The following is a 23,812-nucleotide window of genomic DNA, read 5'->3' on the forward strand; positions in this document are numbered from 1 at the left end:
TAGGTATATACATGTATAGCTTGTTCAGCATGACCTGATCAAGTGAATACTAATGCATTGCGTGACCGTGTCACAACTGGTTCGGTCTATTATTGTGAAGGGGTGCACCTTTGTCAGTTGATTGTCAACAGGTCCGAACAGCCGAGACAACTCAGACCAGGTCGCCGTTTGACATGTCTGCGTCGAAAGATCGTCAGCAAAGTCCTAACTTTCTTTCCAAAAGAAGCTACAGATGGTTTAATGTTTCCGATTCGGGCTGTAACGAATCTATGTATACATGTTTTGCACGAACGCAACATTAATAACATCCCTCTCTCCCCTATTTAATGAAGTTAACTCGACCAGCCGTTTGTGCCATTTGACCTCCCGGGTCATGCATATGTAGAGTAGTTCAGGTCAAGCTGAACAAGCTGTAGAAACAGACTGGAGATATTATGCTGAAGAGTTTGTACATACTTCCAAGGTTACAGATCAGATATACGATAAAACACATAGCTTTTATAACCAGCTCAGTGTGTCATCCAGATTGATTACCCTCATTTTGTTAACATTACTGGTGGTCAGTGCCTTCACTCTCTGTCTCTATCTGTCTGTGCGTGCGTGCGTGCGTGCGTGCGTGCGTGCGTGCGTGCGTGCTTGCGTGTGTGTGTGTGTAACCTCTTCAAGTCTTCAGTTGGAAACATAACTAATATTATTGATCACTGCCACAAAAAGCAAATTCTGTAATTTTCGCAAACGTTTAAAGGGAACCGATGGGTTAATCTGCATTATTGTTAAACGGTCGTGATTTCACGAAACCACCAAGAGACATAAGGATAGAGACAAAATAGCCTGAAATTGAGATTTACAGTCATGACCGAGTCCAATTGCTTGAAAAGTTTAAACCCCAGCTTAAATATGTATGGCCTGGAGGTGTGAAAGCCAAGAGGATTCTTTTCAATTTCACGTACTCTAAATTCAATCAAAATGTATTCTTGAGTACATACAGCCTCGATCAGCTACACACTAAGATCAATTAAATTTGCGGCCGTCCTGAGCCTCAAGTGGTGTGACATCATTTCAAGATTGTGTGCACTTGATGACACCCTTGATAATGTCACTTCATCCAAACGGAGTTTAGGATGTTTATCGATAAAATTAGGTCCTCCGAGGATCTTCTTCACACTTCAGACTGATCGAATGCCTGACAATAACACTGGTCACAGGCGTTTTTATTCATTTTATAGTATGCATGCTTATAGTTATGATTAAAAACATATATGGTATACCCTAAGCTGAACTGATATGGAAATTAATGTATAAATGTCTAATCTTTTCACAAATCACCTAACTCAACACCCCTTGGAGAATATCCAAATATTGGTCCCCCAGGAGTGCAGCAAATCCGCACTCTGCTCATGATTGCTTATCATCTTACCCCGACGGCTTTGATTAATATTGTTACGAATTTAAACCAACATCCTAAAGGACAAAACAGCCTCGCAATAATATCATATGTTAGAACATTATAAGTCGTGGTATACATTCATGGAGCTGGTTTATTTATGACTGTGTCAAAAAAACAACGGCTGGTCTGGTTTGGGTTTTGTTTACGCCGCAGCAATATTCCAGCTGATCAGTTCAGTGATCAGTGACATTGAGTCAACCAAGTCAGTGATCCTGGCCACCCGATCCCGTTAGTCGCCTCTTACGACAAGCATGGGTTACTGAAGACCAAGTCTAACCCGGATCTTCACGGGTAACCAACGGCTGGACCTGCCTGAGGTTTGACACACGAGAACGTGACTTTGATTCAAAAGATCAACACGACGCTAAGACATTAGTCTCATACCTACCTACAGATGGAAATACATATGTATAAACTAGAAGGAAAACACAATTGTAATTTGCATCATCATCATTTACTGACATCAGAACTAGGAACGATTACCAAGCATGAGCTAAAATGTTTTGTGGGGATTTGGGGGTAAATGCATCCGAAACGTCAATGGGCGGATCCGTTTCGGCTGGTGTAGTACTTCCCTTTGTACTGGCATTGTATTACCTTATGTCCATGCGGGAAGATCTCCTGGGCCGAGGACAGCAATATTTAAGAGGTTCGGGACAGAAGCTGGCGTCACATATTGTCTGTGCTCAGCAACATCAACTTTCAAATTTTCATGGAGCTCAAGTTGAAGTAATGATAAAGAATGCACCTGCATAACATGGTGCCTGAATGAGTCCGTCATCAATAAACGAATGTTCACATTCAGGGTTTCTTGTGACTTGGAAATGTATTTGTCGTTTCTATTATTGTATATTTTGTTAATATTTGGATGAAAGGAACGTATGGCTTGATGCTAAAGCGAAAAAACATTGCACTATAATAGCGCTGTGATTCTTCCAGGAGATCTTTACTCGTAAGTTCAGTTACCGTGATGCGTTTTTGCTGTTCTTTCATGCACGCTAAAACAGCGGGTACATGGGTTGACGGCGCTTTACGAAGTGTTTCCTAGCCATATATAAAACAATCAGTTGCAAATGCGTTGCCCTTTTATACATGCCATCAGCCATGTCTGGACGAGATTCCATGCTGCTTTGATTTAAATGGGACACTCCTAAGTAGCGTTTGTTTGAAAGATTGATCGTATTAGCAAGGTCCCTTGAAGTTTCATGTGGATTCAAGTCATTGAGCCTGACCACCGGAACCCAAAGTTAACAGGTTGCTGAAGATCACTCACGACTTGAAGATCAATGATGACTCGGAATCCAAACGCGGTTTGGCGTCTCGGAACAACATGCAGGAGCACGGATGACCCAGTCCTCCTGGGTATAAAGTGCAAAGTTGCGTCTCTTGGTCCCACCAAAGACATGGTTGTAAGCTCAAACGGGGATAGATATGTCAGCATTAAATCCGTGCTAGTAGGTTTCATCAAACTGGTAACCGTCTGAAACCTGCATTTAAGCGTTCCTCCCACATTAATCTGACCATGATGCTGTTGAAAGCCGTGTTTAACCCACTCACTCACTCGAAGATAGCAAACAAATTCTTATCAATCTGAACATCGCGACTCCTTAAGAGGTCCTGATACAATGTGTATATTTTACAGTCGATTCTCTCAATTTTATGAACGAAACGACATTCTTGGGGCATGTCAGGATTTTATTCGCTGAAACCAACTGACGTGTTATGGAGAGAGACCTTAAGTTAAGAATGTCTAACGTCGCAGCCATGAGATTATGGCACCGATATAGCAACGTGAATGCATGGTGGTGTATAGTTGATTGTACTAGTTATGCTACGTGTAACCCAAATGGATAGCTCACTCCGACACATTATACTCCGAGCCCAACAGTCTTTGTTTTATACCCTTGCATGCAGCAAAAAGTACCACCTTTAAACGTAATTTGGTATGACAAGACCAGAGGATTGCACCATCTCTCCATGATGACCCTCCTTCCATTATACCACGGCAGTATCTGTGGAGGGACAATTAATGGTCAACACCAAATTACTCACTGGTTCATTGTTTTCTCTGGTCAAAATTGAGTACATACTTACTTCCACGCTGTGTTTAAATACCGAACAATGCTTAGAAAATTTAGAAAATTTATCATGCTAACCTAATGGTAAATACGGCGATGAGCTGATCGAAATGTCAATAAATCGGTCGTATTATAGGACATTAGGGATAATGGCGGTGACCCATGTGTGGGAGGTTCGTAGTCTGTCGACTGTGCGGTGGTGTAGCCTAGTGGTCAAAAGCGTTTGCTCGTCACGCCGAAGACCCTGGTTCGATTCCCCACATAGGTACAATGTTTTGAAGCCCATTTCTGGTGTCCCCTGCCTGGATATTGCTGGAATATTGCTGTAAGCGGCGTAAAACAATACTCACTCACTCACTTGACGATTAGCAACAGCTTCGACACCATGATTGTGACTCTCTGTCACCACGCTGCTGTAATTTATATCGTCGTCTCCAATATCAACGCGGTCGGTGGAAACCATGTTCCGTTTTGACAGTGTATTCATGAAAATACATTAAGCATCCTTTACTGTATGCCGTAAATATTAGCATTTCCATTTCGTTACAGAAACAACGGGAAAACAGTTTCGCTGCAAGCAAATAAGAAGCTTTTAATGCAAAAAAAAGTGTTTTTTTCAAGATAATTCCGAAGAGATTGTACGTACGCTTCAGTGATTATTTAAGATGTTTTGGACGGGATGCAAGCTGAAGCCTTAACTGCAATATTATTTGAAACATATGTCTGACAGATCCATCAAATTGAGCGAAAACAGATCGATAGAAGAAGAGACCACGTGTTGCTGTAAATATTCTAACAGAAACCGCAACTGAAAAATTATACGAATTAGTCCTTTTCTCTGGCGTTTGTCTTTCGACAGTAGGCAACCCTGTGAGATTTCCTTGAGCAACGACACAAAGGTCTGTGGTTCTACCCTACGCCTAAATTTGCCTCAGTTTTATTTATATTAGCTTAACGTTCAGCTGGACGTCGACCAGGCACCATCATGCCTAACAATGTGGCTCACTATGTATTGCATTGCCAAAACTATGTTTCTCAACGTCGTGTAAATTTGTCCAGTTGTCAAATCACCTGTAAACCTTGAAAAATTATTCAATCAAGTGCGGAGTAAATCGGGACTAGTTCGAAGACATGACCCGTTTGTTGGTTCCTCTTCTCGTCAATCCATAACCAGTGAATGAATTCAACAGGTGGCAATAATAGTCCACAGCGCGGCGCTACTGCATGCAGCACGTGCAAACTATAAGTGAGGGAGTGAGCAAAATTTTACGACGCTTTTAGCAATATTCCAGCACTATCACGGTGGGGAACACCAGACATGGGCTTCACACACTGTACCCATGTGTGGAATCGAACCCGGGATTTCAGCGTAACGACCGGACGCTTTAACCACTAGGCTACCCCTCCCCTTAAATTATAGGATGTGTCTTTGTGTCATGTTTTATTGCACAGTCAACACTTATTTCTGTTGTTTTTATATAAACATTCCATTTCATGATTCATTACTTTTCTTGAAGAATGCATAGCTTGTACTTAGTTTGAAATTTATGGACCGATGGCTGTTGATGCATGCCATTTATGCTAAATTTATGTTTCAGAGTAAATCCTGAAGTAGATCAGGTCGCTGATGTCGTGAATTGTGTTTAATAGGTCCACTTAACATTTGTAAAACGTTCAAAATCGCTGCCTGTGAGATATAAATGCTATTGTGCCCCTTGTCTGACATTTAGCCTTGACGTTGACGTTATATAAATATCAAAACAATCATTACAGTTAATATGCTATTTTATGTTGTCATGTAAATGTGCGATCCTTTAAACCAGCTCTGACTCGACCATGCGTCATTCTGAAGTGAAGTGAAGTGAAATTGGGTTTAACGTCGTGCTTGAGAATATTTCGCTCATATGACGACGTGCATGCGTGTGTATGTGTATGTGCGGCTGCTTGTACTAGCCCAGACGGAAGCTGGTTTTATAGTGCTAGCCCACTGAGATACCATGCTGCAGTGGAGCATGAATACCCCACTCAGACACATTATACTGACTCCGAGCCGACCAGTCCTTGATGTACCCATTAATGCCGAGCGCCAGGCAGGGACCAACAAGTACCATATTTTAACGTCTTTTGGTATGACGCGGTCGGGGATCGAACCCGCGACCTTCCGCTCTCCGGGCGGACGCTCTAACCACTACACCACGGAGGCGGTCGCGTCATTCTGAAGCAGCAGAGGATCGACCTTGTGGTATTCGAGGAAAGGTAAGGAGTGAGTGGGTGAGTTTAGTTTTACGCCGCACTCAGCAATATTCCAGCTATATGGCGGCGGTCTGAAAACAATCGGGTCAGGACCAGACATTCCAATGATTAACAGCAAGAGCATCGATCTACGCAATTGGGATACGATGACATGTGTCAACCAGGTCAGCGAGACTGCGCAGACTGGAGATGTTAGGAGACTAGGTAATGTTTTTAACTGTTTCAAAGTAGTCGCTGTCACCAATATATCTTTTGCTGCCGACATTTTTTTTATATACCTACCCTTAATCGTTGAGGATTTTCAAGAACGGTGGTTCGAATCTCACATTCGTCCTGGTTACAGCGAGTAAATTGTCGTAAAGACCTTGATCAGCATCTATGAAGGGGCGTAGGAACGGTTTTCAGAACGGGGGGCTAATTTATGAAAAGTATTGAAAATCAAAATGAAATTGTAGTTATTGTAACTATGGTAGTTATAGTAACGTAGATATGGTTTCATCTTGAATGGTTTCGTCTTGAATGGTTTCGTCTTATATGTGTTCCTCGCGTGTTGTTCTGCCTATGAATCTATGACTGTGAGTTTCTTCTCGGGTAGGGCAACACGAGGTAATTTGGCCAAGCAAAGTAAGCTTAAGTTTCATATCTATCGCTGACTTTAATAATGGCCAAATAACCAACAACCGTTCACTGATTCACACACCTCAATTAGAGATAAAAAAACCCCTATAAAATCACATCATATGATTGACATATTGACATTTATGCATAATGGCTGACCATTACAAGAGAGCCTTTCCAATAATCGACATTCCAGCAATATCAGGGCGGTGGGGTATCCTAGTAGCTAAAGCGTTCGTTGATCACGCCGAAGACCCCGTTTTGATTCCCCACATGGGTACAATATGTGAAGGCCATTTCTGGTGTCCCCCCGCCGTGATATTGCTGGAATATTCCTGAAAGCGGCGTAAAACTAAACTCACTCACTCACTCCAGTATATCCAAGATGTTACTTTTAATCTATCAAGTGGCAATATTTTGGTCTTAAAGATATATACTAAACGGTGGTATTTGAAATAACGTGTCCGTTAACACATACATTTTAAGCCGACAAGAGTTATGTCCCTTCGAATACCGAGCGGTAATCTTAGTGTGTGACAACATTCTTTGCAGCAGAAATAGAAGGAAAACGGTTCCGGAAAAACACACAAAATGAATGTAAAAATGTATAGGTAATGAACACGTTAAACAACCATGTGCCACGTAGTAATGGTAGGGATGCCACAGCCCAAACCCCTTGGTAAATGTCCATGCAACTTACAACACAACCATGGAACTTTAGAGTAGTGAGTGAGTGAGTTTAGTTTTACGCCGCTTTTAGCAAGTGTGTGCGTGTGTGCGTGTGTGTGTGTGTGTGTGTGTGTGTGCGTGCGTGCGTGCGTGCGTGCGTGTGTGTGTGTGTGTGTAAGCCACATTACCTTCAGATAATACACAGGACAGAGAGAGTCTTCATACTATTTTGTGTATTGGAGTGAGTGATTGAGTTAAAAGTCACTTCGGCAGTATTTCAGCCATATCTTGACTTCTGAGAGTTGTATATTGAAAATAAGGTGGATGTATATTTACAATACTTCAACCCCCATTCAAGGGTACAGCCACAAACAATCTTAGTTATACATTTTTCTACTAATATTGTAAAATCTGTTATCACATACAAAGCACATCAATTAAAATGTGTGTAGTAACTGACTGTTAGTAACTCAATTTTTTTTAAAAATCAAAAACTAAAAACGAACTTACAGTAAACAGATGCTTCCTCGATGAAACTTTGAAATAGTTATCCCCTGTGATGGATGATTTATTGGAACGGCTTTAATATATTTCCCATCAAAAGTTTAGACTCACTCTAAACACTCACTATATGTTATGTATGTGTGTGTGTGTGTGTGAGAGAGAGAGAGAGAGAGAGAGAGAGAGAGAGAGAGAGAGAGAGAGAGAGAGAGAGTGTGTGTGTATCTCAATATATATATATATTGTTATATCGAAGATTGATTTTTCCACAAACTTGGGGGAACCAACTGCAAACTATATGCAGATGAACTGCACGAGGATCATGCATCATATTGCTGAAATACATCTGCAAATGTCGTGCATGTGAACCGCTGCGTAAAATAGCATACTAAGTTTTGTTTAGAATTCGCCAATTTTCACTGATTTTTATCATTTACTGAACTCATGACAATAAACTTTTCAACGTTGCGAATTTGTTTTGCAATATATCAAACAGTACCTAGTTTAGAACAGTATGGAATCTTTTGCAAAATTTAGTTTAGAACAGCCAATCAAAAGTCTTCCAATTTATGTAAGGTGCAATAAGTAATAATACCCTGGAAGCCGAGGGTGGATGTGATTCTTGGTGTGTCAGAACCTTGATCGTACTCATTATCACTAAGGTAACCTGTGGCATTTTGCCTCATTCCTCTGGAACACATCATGTGACAGTTCAAGGCGGCCTTAAACTCAGTTCACTCACGTACTCGCGACGGCATACGCAGACATGTTATTGACATTGATATGTACAATATGTATCCCAAATTGATTGACAAAATTATTTCCTGCTCCAAGAAATACGAATGCGAATTATTCAAGTATTATTTATTCATATATCTTAAGTTACATCGTCGTTCAGTCTCTGATTTGAGGCTAATGCAATATTTTAGCTTTTCATTTCCTTTATATCTCACTGTTGCATCCATCAGTTTCACAAAAACAGAAACGGGCCGTAAAATTGTCGTTGGTCCACTGGTGACATCCGTTAGTTTCATTCATTCTGGGTAGGGATCCTAGAGGGTAACACGCTCTTATCACACCAACCCAACCTGGAATAACAGAGAGATATGAGTCAAAAAGCTTCTATATAACACTTTATTGCGAAAAATCAGTCAATCAGTCAGTCAATGAAATTAGAGGGCTTTTTAAAAAAAAAATTCATCACTTTATTTCTTTTTGATGGGTACATAATTGTTGCATTTGTGGTATATAAATATACAAATTATGAACACGAGTGGTAGATAATCCGTAGTCTAGAAGAATACATTGTAATTGTAATTTATGTGAAGAGGTTATGGCAAGATGACCAAAAGGTGAAGAATTTACCATAGTTACAGTGCGAAAAGGCAGTACATTTGTCAATTACCTTCACACCCTGTATGAAATTCTTTAATCCAACAAACTGCGGATGCGAATTAGAACATCTCTTTGCATATATATAGTATTTTGTTGCGATGATAATCAGGTTTAATACATCATTTCGTTTTTCTTTATATCCAAAGATGATATGTTTTGCCTCAAGAATTAATGTTGTGCCTGTATCTTGTTCAGTTCAGGCTTTCAGTTGTTGCCACAACGTTTCCACATGTGCACACTCACAAAATATGTGGGTAATTGATTCGATTGTAACATTACAAAATGTACAAGAAGCAGATTGTGTCAGTTTATAGTTAAATAATAAAAAAATTCATCACAGTGCTCGTGTTCATGAATTGGACCTGTCGTCATATAACTGAACTACTTTTGAAAGCGGCATCAAACCCAACTCACTCACTCACTCACTCACTCACTCTATGGAGTACATACCGTCTTCTGCAGGATCTTGTATTTGTGTTCCACATTTTATGTTTTCGCCACTGCACTCATGGGGCTGAAACAAAGAGCACATTAATTAATATTTACACAACTCACACCCTCAAAGATCGGGCTTAGAATTGAAAGCCCTTAGAAACAGATGGATTGGTCAGTGTCGCTGACGTGGTCGATGCATGTCATCGTGTCCCCAGTTGTGTTCCCGAAGGCAATGTCAATAACTGTTTTTGTCGAGTGAAAATTCAAATATTTATAGACCGATATTTTGCAGTTGGAATATTGCAGATTTTAACAAGAACAGCAAGATCAAACTTAGCTACATGAAATGAAACGTGTGAAGTCTGACCATCTATATATATAGTCTGTCAACCCAGCTTTTGGGACCCCTTTTTGTGAAATATCTGCCAAACAACACCAACTGACCACATGCCATTAACGTATACCTTCATGATCCCCTTTGACGTCATAGGAAAAAATAGTTTTAACTTTGTTGGTCACTTGGGGAAAAAGTTACTTAAGTAACTATCATTAAAATTTCTTTTTGTTTTGGTGTCAAGAGACTGGGTGTAGTCGCAGTAAACGTAACAGCTTACTGGTTAGGTCAGAGCGCAATGAACGTGTATGAACCCGGATCATAATTACAAGTTACTTGGAAGGACAGAGTTGTTACCCGCAGGTTACCCGTGACCGAGATTTACAATATGTAAATTATTAGTGAAATTCGGATTTCGTTAAACGAATATCCAGCACAAAAGTTTCGCTCTGTGAAGGAAGTGATCTCGTGAGACTTTGTGCCAATTATTTGAGAACAATATCCGAAAAAAGAAGTATTCTATTTGGATGAAACGTGGATTAATGCGAACCACATCCCTTCATATCAGTGGCAGCACGCTGACCCCAAAGAAAACAGGAAGATTCCTACAGGCAAGGGTGAGAGACTTATCATTGTACACGCAGGGTCTCATCTGGGTTTCCTACCAGGATGTGACTTGGAGGTCAGATCCAAATCTACTGATAGTCATGACTATCACACAGAGAGGAACTCAACGGTGTTCATAGAATACGTCACAGAGCAGCTACTTCCTGCTCCACCTGACAGTTGTTTGATGGTGATGGACAACGCACCATACCACAGTGTTAGAGATCCTACTACCTCTGCTTCCATAAAACATGAGACTTCTTGGTCGTACACTCATGGTATCGACTTTCCAGCTAAAGCTGCTAAAACTAAACTGTATGATATCATACTAGGTCACAAACCACCCCGTTTACTTGATTGACACCATGTTGAAAAGGAATGGTCATGAAATTCTACGTTTGTCGCCCAATCACTGTGACCTTAATCCAATTGAACTGATATGGGGCAATTTAAAGGATTCAGTTGCACGAAAAAATTGTTCATTCAAACTCAAAGACGTGGAACAAGTTGTCAACAAATCTAATAGCAATACTATCACCAGAATTATGGTAGCAATGTGTCAATCATGTGATCAAGGTGGAAGAAGAATACTGGGTTAAAGATGGTCTACAAAGAAAACGTGTCCAACCCATCAATCTAGACTCTAATGACGACACTGACACTTGTAGCTCTAATATTGAAGCGGGATTGTCTGACGGTGACTAACGTAAGTGTTATTATTCTTTAATGCTTTTGAGACGTTCCCTTGATACCACAGACATGTGAACCTGAAGCCCACGCTACTGTGACCCGAGGTCATGCACGTGACCTAACCCGTAAGATGTTACGTTTACTGCGACTACACCTCTTGACACCAAAACAAACAGAAATCTTAACAAGCATTGTCACTAAAGTGACACTATCCCCCGCCGCAAATTATCAAATCAAACTTAAAAAGTAATGAAAATGAAGATAGTAATTTAAGATGAAGTTAAATGTCAACAAAAACATGACCAGTCAAGCTCTCTTGATATCTTGCTCTTTTGTTGTTCGAACACACAATTATTTTCAAGACTCACTTTGACCTTGACGTGAATGTCATAGTGTATGAAATATGTAAAAATAGTAATAAAGAAATTGCTTGTTGAAAAACATTCAAGTGAAGTCTTGAAAGTCTATGAAGAAAATCCAATGAACCGTCCGAGATATCTTGCTGACAATCTTAACATGCAGTTTAATATGCTGAAATCTTCAAAGTGTCGCTGTGACCTTGAAAATTGTGTGAAGGTCACCAAAATCGACTGGGCCCTACGCCTTCCCTGGATAAAGCTTGGCGTTGAATATGAAAAAAACCCTAGTGAATGGTTCTTGAAGTATCTCGCTGACAAGCTTAACATGCAGGTTAACATGCTGAAATCTTCAAAGTGTTTCCGTGACCTTGAAAATTAAGTGAAGGTCACAAAAATGGACTGGGGTAAAACGTTAAAAACACCTCGTGACCTTGAAATGAAGGTCAAGGTCTTATACCGTGATGAACCTAGGTACCAAATATGAAAAGAATCTAGTCAACGGTTCTTAAGATATTCCAATTCGACGGACGTACGGACGGACGGAGCCTAATACTATATCTTATTACGTCAAAAGGGGATTATCAAGATATACGTTAATGGCATGTGGTCAGTTGGTGTTATTTGGAAGATATTTCACAACAGGGGTGTCCCAAAAGTAGGGTTGACAGACTATAGCTAGCTCATGCGTACCTCTTTTACCGATTCCAGGATAGATACAACTTACCCTTCATATATATGGCCTGTCGTACACGATGACTTAAATTAATGGGCTGGGTGGTTAGGCTCATGTACAGAGACTATGACGAGTTATCGTGGGACGCGCTCATTCTATCACCCTCCCGTTTGTGTGATATAGACGTGATTGTATACAGCCCGCAACGAAAAATAAACCGTTGTTTATAAATACAACAATAAAATCTTTGACAGCTCCTTCGAAGATGTGTCGTGACAATATAATGCAAGCTTTGTCCGACATCGGAAAAAGGGCGAACATATTTAAATTTATAATGAAAACTTGTTATAATAATAACACCAAATGTTAGAAATATGAGCATTCAGTAACAAATATTGTGTTTCTTAATATCCCAACGATATTGATGAAATATAATCACATCTTATTATTAAAGATCTTTCAAAGTGTAACTTAACTGTCCTTAATAACATGTGGTAGAAATCTTACCAATATCTCTCACTGTAAAACAGCATGTATATATTGGGGGAAATGGTCCTAGGTCTATAAATTCATTCATTTATTTATTCATTTATCCTCAAAATCACAATATCTTTCGAGCAGGTCGTAAAAAGGCGACCAGAGGGTTCGGTCGGTCAGGCATGCGTGTCATCGTATTCCACTTATGCTCATGATGCCAATCACTGTATTGTCTGGTCCAGCCTCGATTATTTACAGACCACCGTAATATATCCGGATAATTGCTGAATGCGGTGTAAAACAAGAAAAAAAACCCAGTTCTTATGGCTGAGTAGAATATGCTGTGATAGATTCCACTGTAAACCCAAACTTACTGAACCAGATATCATCATAGACAAAAACACGACATCAGCTGTATCGTCTTGTTGAGTAAAAAGCCAACAACATCGCAAGATTCACCGCATCCTCCGCCGAACATCCTTGTTCGCGAGGTTTACAGTGATTAGGGACATCTGGTTTCAACACGTTGCTACCTATCTGCGCTGTCACACAAGAGCTACTGATCGCTCAGGGCAAGGCAATCATCAACGTGAAATCAATATAAACAAGACGCTATATGTAGTGCGGAGGATAAATAACCTGATGTAGGGGGAGTCTTCAGTTAATATTTCCCAACATCGGTTTATAACCGGAATAGTGCATTTATGTATATTTTACTCACACAAACGTTATCCAGTTCATTTATGTCGAACGTCAGTGACTTAGTGAGTTGTACGTCGCTATTAGCAGTATTCTGGTCACATCACTCTCAGAGACGGCGAGGAAGCCAACTGGTTAAAATCGATTGTTCGTCGCGCCGAAGGCCATGGTTCGATTCCCCGCATGGGTACAATGTGTGAAGACCATTTCTGGTGTCCACTGCCATGATATTGCTGGAATATTGCTAAAAGCGGCATGAAACTAAACTCACTCACTCATTCCATAATCATTAGGAATCTGCCACTGTTCGATTACGACCATATACTGTGATTATGAATCACTGAAAAGTAATTCTGATACCACGTGTTCGCGAACTGCCTACCCGTGAAGGTCCGGGTTAGAACTGATCTTCAGTAATCCATGGTTGTGGTGTAAGAGGCAACTAACGGGATCGGGTGGTCAGGCTCGCTGACTTGGTTGACCCAGTTGCGCAGATCGATGCTCATGCTGTTGATCACTGGACTGTCTGGTCCAGACTCGATTACTTACAGACCGCCGCCATATAGCTGGAATATTGCTGAGTGCGGCGTAAAACTAAACTCACTCACTCACTCATTGGTATCCTGGCCAATCTGAGACATGTGTCACAAACACATGCAAGGACAAGGCTCTAGTGCACCAGTAAACAACAACGCCACGGTTGTTATCATTCGCATTCGGAAGAGGGGATAATGGATGCAAACGTATTTTGGTTAAATTTATAAATTTATATTAAACAATGGAGACAGTTCTATGGGTATACAATGTCTTTATTATAATGAATTCGATGTTACGCTGTAGATAACGACACCGTCATCACAGCCCTTGAGGCATGACGGTGGTGTGTAGTTTTCACCGAAACTTCGCATCATTGTAATGAATAAATTGTATATCCATATGACTATCACGAACATAAAGACCTTTCTGGGTTAGTTTCATCTTCTCTTTATTGTTTGATACAGCGTTTCAGAGCTTGTTCTGGTCCCATCATCAGGTAGAACTGATGGGGCCGGAACAAGCCCTAAAACGTTGTACTTAACAATAAAACGAAGATGAAACCCATAAAAGTCTCTATGTTCATCAAATGGCATCTTCTAAATATGCAAATCAAACATCATATGACAATCAGTTATTCTCCTATTTTCAATGTAACCTCTAAAACCGAACTTTCCTTTTTCCTATAGATGGGTGTTTTGTTGATTATATTTAAAGGCCGCCTTCGGCCATTGTCCAATCATTTAAAGACGGGAAATTATCGAGTCCAATGATCGACATGAACAACGGCCAACAGCTTCAGGGTACAATAACACGCCATCAAGCATATCACCGAGACTAGCTGTCCAATATGTTTAGTTACTTCTATTGACCAGCATTCTTTGCCGCGAGTATTTCTTAACCGGATTCTCCATGTCACTAGTAATTTACCGATCGAGTAACGACATTCAGAGAACTACCGTTTATAGCGAACAGGCTTATGACGAACGGAACAAGTTATGTTTTCTCGGCACTTAATGTAAATTTTAGTCAAAGTGCGTATAATGAGCTACTGCTGTAACGAACTATAATAATTGGTCCGGGGTAGTTCCTTATAGTCTTAGTTTACTGTATGTAATGCTGAACATCAGGTGCCTATTGAGTTATTGTATTGTTTGATGAGGTGTATGGTCACATTTGCTGAAATGGTCGATACTGAAACGAATGTGAATGTAGTACTGAGTTATATCCCAGATATGGAAATCTGAATCAGAGCAAGCTAGAGGTTAATATTAGGAGCATCGATCCAGGCAGTCAGGATACGATGATATTCCCGTCAAACAACTGAACCACTAAGTGGCCTCTCGTTGATAGAAGCCACAAAATCCCTTCCACATCAATAAGAAATTTCTGCTAAAGCCATAGTCGGTTGTTCAGTTCTGGCTTTATCAGAGGCGGTGGGGTAGCCTAGTGGTTAAGGCGTTCGCTCGTCACGCCGAAGACCCGGGTTCGATTCCCCACATGGGTACAATGTGTTAAGCCTATCTCTGGTGTTCCCCGCCGTGATATTGCTGGAATATGGCTAAAAGCGGCGTAAAACCAAACTCACTCACTCTGGCTTAGTCATGAGTCTGTGTTGGTTTAAGCAGTATGACACTCTTTGAAATCTTGGTAAAAAGAACATGCTCAATTGTACCTCAAAGGGAAATGTAAACACCAAAAGCTGGAGCTGTAGGAATATTGCTTGACAAGAAACTGAAGGTGTCTATTGGAAAGTTGAAATCATCCCTTTTATCATACAGCCTTAGACAATTTAACGCCACCCTCGGCTGTCTGTAAATCGAGTCTGGACCAGACAATCCGGTGATCAACATCATGAGCATCGATCTACACAAATGGGAACCGATCAACCAAGTCAGCGAGCCTGATCACACGAACACAATATGTGTCCCATAGTGTTACTCTATTCATGTGAAGCGCTAACAGCAATGTGGGTTGTGTTTATTCGCACACATAAATATCACCTGATAATGTAGCTGACATACTGAAGGGCATCTAATTACCTTAATTCTCTCTGGGTCGACCGTTGTTCCACAGACCTCGCTCCTTGCGTTGTCACACACATAGCACTGCAGACCGGAGGCTAGGACACAAGATATAATCAGACAAAATGATTGCATGTTGTTTCTCATAGTTTCTGTTACTTGAAATACAAATCGTATCATCTTCTGAGGTTTATATTAACATGAATAAATAAACGGTTTGGAAACATCGTAAACACATACATGGGCATAGCGGTTTCGTGATTCGATGTGTCTACTTCGATTTTTAAGAAGTATCAGAATCATCTAGTATCGGTTTTCTACTTTTCTGTCGTCATAAGTCGATGTTGCGACAAGTGCACATTTTAAGATCCATTAAAAGCAGGAAGGGTACAACAATAAGTGTATGAATCTATAAACCAATCAGTATGACATACATGACCAAAATACCCTCAACCAAACATACCGATCCTGTCTTCAGTATAAGGAAAAGGAAGATCAGTATAAGGAAAAGGAAGATCAGTATAAGGAAAAGGAAGAAACCCATTTCCATACCATTAAGAAATATCTAATGTAAGTGGAGTCAAGTATACAATGCCGAGTACACCATAACTATGTTTTTATGTATCACTATCAAATAGGTATAACCTTGTCCAATATCGCGCACGTAAACATACATCACTTGGGATGTTTTCACACTTTATCGATAGAATTTTTTTCTCTCAGGAAAACAGTGTTGTTCTTTACGAAGTTATTATTAGAGTGCTCAGCTGGACATTTATCAAGGATATTTTCACAACCATATCAATCTATTGGAACTTACAAGATAATAATATCTGGATTGTTTGCAAACATTTGCCAATAAATGTAACAAAAATGTATGCCAGTAAAAGAAACATTTGACTGGATCACCGCATTGACTATTTTGCGAACGTTATAAAAAGATCTGACTTACCAACAACAAGCGCGGCACAAAAAGATGCAGATTTTCCAAAGAATATCGTTCATGTTTACCCTTCGCCGGCTGCCGTACAAATGGCCTCTCTAATTCACCTCACGATTTCATCTGTAGTTCGTCAAGAACAAGTGACGATAATTATAGGTCAAAGTGAAATAACAGGAAATACTTCTACAAATTGGGTAGAACTGAATATCAGAAGTGTTCAGCTTGCCATCAAATTGCGACAATTTGAGCACGCGCTGGTTCTACAGTTTTCCGCCTACAGCTGGGGGCTAAATCAGCTCGACCCAACAACACTGCGACAAGAACATGTCGACGGAGGATAGTCGCTGTTGTCTGTGTCGATCACCCAACGTTTCAAGAAAAAAATTAAATATAAGGCAGACTCGGACTTGTCAGTAGTGCCCAGATTTCAAACAACGGTGACTGTAGGTGTATTTAAGGTCTCGCAACCTGTTGAACTTGTGACAGATACATGAAACACAAATACTTATCTTTCAAGCCTGTTCCAAACTGCTGAGGGTTTCTTATGTTATCTGAACTTTAGCAAATGACGTCTTAGTTTTTCAGTTTTTTTATTTTTAGCAGCGACATAATGTTAGTTCAGAACATGAGCTTTCTTTGAGAGTTTTGAGGGTAGGGTTTCCATTCAAGTACAGCGTGGATTACTTGATACGCGAGGACGAACGGAAACGATGCATGTTTGATATTCACGAGTGGAACATCCAGGCTTCCGGAGGATGATATGAACAAGATTGAACAAATTGTCCTTCCTTCAACATAGGGAGCCCGGTGAGGTCCTCTGCGAGGGTTCTGGGGCAGATTTAGACCCCAGCAACCGATTCTCGTCGGAAGAAGCTACATTATGTACGGTCATCTATGTTGTTTTGTTTCTCTCATCTTCAGCCCCCCAAAATAATGATGTTCACGAATTGTGTAACTGTTTTTGTCATTTTAAAGTGAGTGAGTGAGTGAGTATGGTTTTACGCTGCTTTAAGCAATGTCCCAGCAATATTACGGCGGGGGACACCAGAAATGGGCTTCACACATTGTACCCATGTGGGGTACCCACCCTGATGTTCGCCATGACGAGGGACGGCTTTAAGAAAAATGTTCTTACTCTTCTTCCAAATGTTAAGATCCCAAATATTCTTCACTCTGGTAGTGTGGTTGTGTGTGTGCGTGCGTGCGTGCGTGCGTGCGTGCGTGCGTGCGTGCGTGCGTGCGTGCGCGTCACATTACCTTCAGCAAGTACACATGAGAAGCAAGTCTCCTTGATGTTATTTGGGGTATTAGAGAGAGTGAGTGATTTACAAGTCACATCGGCAGTATTTCAGCCACTTCGTGACTATGAGAGTTGTATATTTTAGGTAGGGGAATTAATTTTACAGTACTTGAACCCCATTCAAGCGTACAGCCACAAACAATCTAAACCATCAGTTTTCTACCAATTTTATGTGCCAAGTTTGGTGAAGAAATAGTGAATGGTTTTACAATTCTGCTCCGGAAAAAAGCACTACCACCAATTTCAGTTGAAGTCGAACTTGTTATCCCCCGCAACGCGTTTTGCGGGGGTATTAAAATGGACCGTGCGTGCACATTTGTCTTTTCCGGAGCATAACTTTAAAACTGTTCAATGTTTCTTCACCAAACATGGCACATAAATAGGTCTGGTGGTGAACCGGTGCCTTTTGGTAGTTTTGGATTTCTGAATAAAATACACACACACACATTCTTTCAGGTACGTAAATCAGTGGAAGGGAATTGGCCATTTGTCCGTTATAGAACGATATCAGATTAGCGTTATACAAAGAACTGAAGTTGAAAGCATTGGCCCTTTTGCTTAGTTTTCTCAAATGCAAGGGCAGAGATATATGAAGAAAGTTTCCCACGATCCCTGCATACCTGTGTTTATATAAACTCAATGTGATTTTTTAAAGCTATTTAACAACCTAGTCATGCCTCAAATTATGCCCCCGTTTCCTGTTATTTAACCAAAAATGTCGCATGTAATGTCGCTACAGACGCCTGCTGCAAGTTGTGTTACAAGTAATGTACGGAGCTTTCACGTGGACTGGTAGCTTTTCGAAGACACGCTACGCAAGCTTTGTCTTTTACTTAATGACGAGTCGTTTTGCTTCGGAAACATACTTCTGATAAAATATAGACTATTTTATGTATGTAATGGTTGGAGTATGTTTTATGACATTCGGGCATTTATTTCCACCGATGGGTAGAAACTGAAATAGGGGCACCTTGTAATCATTTCACGTCGTAACACATAAGTTACATTTGGAATTACATTTTCACAGTAAAGTTCGGATTCTAGTACTTATTTTGGATTGAGTCCCATCCCGAGTTCGCACCATTGCTCTCAGACTTGGTCACCTAATCGCCAGCACACAAAGCCAGCGATCTTACCCACTCAGCCAACCTGGCTTCCACAGAAGTCAAACAGGAGGTAGGTAGTCTAGATCTCGTACTTGGTGTACCCTTCTGGCCAGTGTAAAAAGGCACGGCTCCCAAGGCCAAAGGCTATGAATGCCATGTAGATAAAGATAAATCACTATAATTACACCTTGCGGTCATCGTTCTCAGGGAGAGTTGGCAACATAGCAGACTCGATGAGCCCGCCTGGTTTATAGCGTTCTCTAGTCAAGTCGACAGCCCGGGTTCCATTCACTACAAGGGTACGATGTATGAATCCAACTTCTGGTGTCTCCCGTCGTGATGTTGTTGGAATGTTGTATAAAGCGGCATAAAAGCTTACTCACTGAGTGCTTAAATAACATTTGAAAACGAAGCTGTGGTGACCACTCATATAGACGACTCGGGGATATTAAAATCGATTTTAACCGTCGTGGTGTTTTTATACATCTTGGTGTACGTATTTAATATCAACAAGGACTTAAATCTGCGATTACTAATTTTCGACATTGTGAACTGTACTGATTACTACGCTAAAATAAGATCCATTGGAGATTCTGATTATTTAATGTTTTAAAAATCAAAATATCGTAATCAGATATCGTTATACTAAGATGATTAGTTACTTTTGTGAATGACCCGTGAAGATCCGGGATAGAACTGATCTTCAGTAACCCGTGCTTGTCGCAAGAGGCGGCTAACGGGATCGGGTGGTCAGGCTCGCCGAATTGGTTTACACATGTCATCGTATCCCAATGGCGCAGATCGATGTTCATGCTGTTGGTCACTCGGTTGTCCTGTCCAGACTCGATTATTTACAGACCGCCGCCATATAGCTGGACTAATACTGAGTGCGGCGTAAAACTAAGCTCACTCACTCGTTCACTTCTTTTGTGAATAAGTATATATATTCAGTTGTACACCAAAAATATGTCACATGTATTGGATATGTAGAGCATATGTTTTTTCTTTCTTTTAAAAGAACATGTTTCTTGACCTAATAAACATTCGCGACTTACAACCCTACTTTCAAAGGAAGTGTGCATTTATAGTGTAAGCCTTTGATTGGTCTTGTCAATCAGAGCTGCTGTTCTGTTGGGAGACGCAGCTGCTGGCGACACTCCAGTTGATTAGGGTCTCCAGTGTTACCTTCACTTGTAACTGGTCAACAGACACGTGTATGAAATGGGGCGGTGGGGTACTAAATGTTGTTCGAATCCCCACATGGGCACAATGTGTGACTTTCCGTGTATGAAATGGTGGTTAATGATGCTGATTTGAGTCCCGAATTTCTATCGACGGAAAACTACAACTATTTGATGTCACCATGCCACAGGACAACTTTAACGAGAGAAGTGTAATTAAAAGGGTTCTGTCCGTCCCGTTAAATTCGAAATCGTCAAGAGCAGAACTCGAATAACTATAACGGCGACATTTACAAATTTTATACTGCTATCATTTCCTGGCAGTGTTCCCTCGATAGCTTTCATATTTTGATGAACTTTTTTCCATTGACACAAATTTGAACTTGAGTCTAACACCGAGTTGACCACCTCCGTGGTGTAGTGGTTAGAGCATCCGCCCGGAGAGCGAAAGGGCGCGGGTTCGATCCCCGGCGGCGTCATACCAAGAGACGTTAAAATATGGTACTTGTTGGTCCCTGCCTGGCGCTCGGCATTAATGGGTACAACAAGGACTGGTCGGCTCGGAGTCGGTGTAATGTGTCTGAGTTCGGTCTTTTATCGACACTGATGACCGACCTCGAGCTCACATCGCCCTATTTTATTATACCCGTGTAGATCCGGGTTAGAATTGGTCTTCAGCAACCCATGCTTGTGGTAAGAAGCTTACTTGGTTGACACATCTCCTCGTATCCTAGTATTGTAGATCGATGCTCATGATGTTGATCACTGGATCGTCAGGCCCAGAACCGATTATTCACGGACCGCCGCCATATAAAGTCTCTTACTCACTGTTTACTGGAGCACGTTATTGTCATCTTGACGGCGATCGTGCCCACAAGGCTACACACTTCTGTCGTCATGCAGCCAACATTTCAGCATTCCTACCTGAGACCCATCTTCTTGAGTTACTTTCTTCGATGGTGCCCAAAGCCCCAAGCACCCAGTGCAGCAGGCTAACTGTGGAAGAAAAACATCTTCTTTTCTGGCGAGGAGAGGGACAGGGCTGGTAAGGTTGAGGCGGGTGGTAGCTGTCAAGAGAGGCTGGTTTTGCAGGGCCTGCTTGAAGGACATGAATCGTGTAATGTTTGTCTTGGGGTTTCACGAAAAATAGGAAGGTTACTCTCCAAAGTAAATTCATCGCACATGTTAGGTTCTCGTGCAAAACGTGTTCATCAGACAGATTCTAAACTGGTGCCTCAATGTTATCAATATCTTTTTTAAGCTCATTTTGCTTTTCCACACCCTTTCTTAATGTAAGGATATATTTTGCAACTTTTAAAATGTTCAGTATTTACTTTGAACATATGTACAACCATCACATCATTTTTGTGATTTGCCTTCTAAGTGTATCCAATCCTGCTGGAGATTCATGCAGGAAGCTGAAGTACTATAAGTCCCCATGAACCCCCGTAAGGTGGCCTAGATTTGGTTGTTGGTGGTCCATAGCCCGTGTTTCAATGTTAATATATGTCATATCGAGTTGCATTTTTAGAATTGGATATTAGTTTTTAGACTTGCTTTCTGTGATACTTTGGTATCATATATACTAACCTTGTTCTCGTCACTACTTGGCTGAAATATTGCCTGTGTGACAATAAATGTTTAACTCATTCACTCACTCACTCCAAGTATATCCTATATCATTATATAAACCGTAAATTGGTCTAAAGTGGCGACTAATAGGACAGGGAGCTTAAATGAGTGAGTCAGTGAGCTAAGATTTAACGTCGCATCGGTATTGTTTCAGCGATACAGCAACGACACCAACTTTAAACATATACACAAATCTATAATAAAACAACGTTACATTCCAAAGCAATGTTTACTTTACACATTTTAAGATCACAATATTATTTTATTTACAACTTAGATCACGCGCTGTAACAAGTATTATTTAAAACATAAAAGGGCTATAGGGGTATACACACCGGAGGTTAGTCCCACCTCTTTTAAACAGGTACTCGTGGGTAAACCGACTGTGGCCAGTACGACCGCGTCGCAAAATTATTTCGTCATGTCTTGACTGACAACCCAAGTAGGTATTACCGATTGTTGGTTTAAATTCCAGGGGCGTAGCTACCATTATAGAAAACAGCCCGGGCTTACACGTGATTGTTGATAAAAAAAGTTGGGCAAGCATTCAATGCTATTTAAATATAAAGCTTTGCAACCTATCAGGCTTACACGAAAAATTTGCTTTCTACGCGCCTGAATTCGTTAAGTTTCTTTATTCTTTCCCGTTTGCATAGTTTGCTTGAAATCACTGTACGGGATAAGCAGCACAGGCCCTCGTGTCTTTGCGAAGATTAAAGAGAAAAAATATATTTTGAGATGACCACCGACTTGAAATGCTAAACAGTACATAACATATTGTACTGTGAAGCATTTCGAGTCGGGGGTCATCTCAAAGTTTATATATGTTTCTTAACATCATTAATCCTCGCAAAGTCACGAGGGCCTGTTATAAGCAGTGGCGATAAAGGTTTGTCAAGAGCCGCTGCAGCTGAAGCATCGGCTATGCCTACATGATTTGGTTACCAACAAAAGATGCCACATTTGCCAGTGAAAAGATCGTTGTAAAGTTCTAAGATTTAGAGTATGATCGATTGACTCGAAGTGACATTTTGAAATGCCTGGAGCCGGGATAATGAATCTGACATGATTTTTTAGAATCAAGGTTTTCTTGTTTGACAGAGGTCAAAGCTGTAAATATATCTTTACCCTCAGCAAGTAAAGATTAATCTATTGTCTGAGATTCCTGAGGAGTCTTAGTTCCAATGACGATTGCGCAGACCCAAGCTCATAATGTTAATCATTGGATTGTATGGTCCAAATTTGCACGTTACAGATCGACGTCAAAGAGACAGAAAATTGCTAAAGTGTGTGTGGCGTTAAAAAACAAATCCTAATGACAACATGTGAGCGAGCGTCATGCTCAGTATCAACTCACTAACATGTTAACTATGTACCGTGTGTGAGCTTGAACGAGGAAGCCTTGAAGAGAAGGAACTGTCTGTATGTATGTATTGAATGTATATTGTGTGTTGGTATGTACTGAAAAATCCATTTTCTCCAAGATAACGTTATTGTTTACATAAAGCACATTTATTTTTTCACATAGGTATGCGAACATTGATTATTCTTGTCTGACAATGTTTCACATTTCACCAGATTCTTTCTGTTCGTAACTGCGGTAGTAAAAAGTTGTAAAATTGAATGATTCTTTGTAAATTAAAAAATGCAGTTGCCAAGGTAACGTGTCAGGTACGGATTAACAATCACACCTCCGGTATCTTTATACCCATGAAGATCCAGGTTAGAGTCCGTCTTCGGTGACCCAAGCTTGTCGCAAGATGTGGTGGTCAGACTCGCTGAATTGGTTGACACATGTCATCGTCTCCACATTGTGTAGATTTATGCTCATGTTGTTGAACACTCGAATATCTGGTCT

The 23,812-nt window shown here is 40.7% G+C and overlaps 1 long non-coding RNA gene across 1 annotated transcript; it reads right to left on the reverse strand.

Moving 5' to 3' along the window:
• Positions 1-8,413: 8,413 nt before the first annotated feature.
• Positions 8,414-16,839, reverse strand: LOC124264078. The gene is made up of 4 exons (XR_006895038.1): positions 16,745-16,839; positions 15,811-15,890; positions 9,412-9,475; positions 8,414-8,654 (listed from the first exon to the last, which is right to left on the reverse strand). It is a non-coding gene; the product is annotated as an uncharacterized LOC124264078 (long non-coding RNA).
• Between the last annotated feature and the right edge of the window lie 6,973 nt (positions 16,840-23,812).

Source organism: Haliotis rubra, unplaced genomic scaffold (assembly GCF_003918875.1).
Source record: "Haliotis rubra isolate DU_JTF1 unplaced genomic scaffold, ASM391887v1 Scf908, whole genome shotgun sequence".
Classification (NCBI taxonomy): domain Eukaryota; kingdom Metazoa; phylum Mollusca; class Gastropoda; order Lepetellida; family Haliotidae; genus Haliotis; species Haliotis rubra.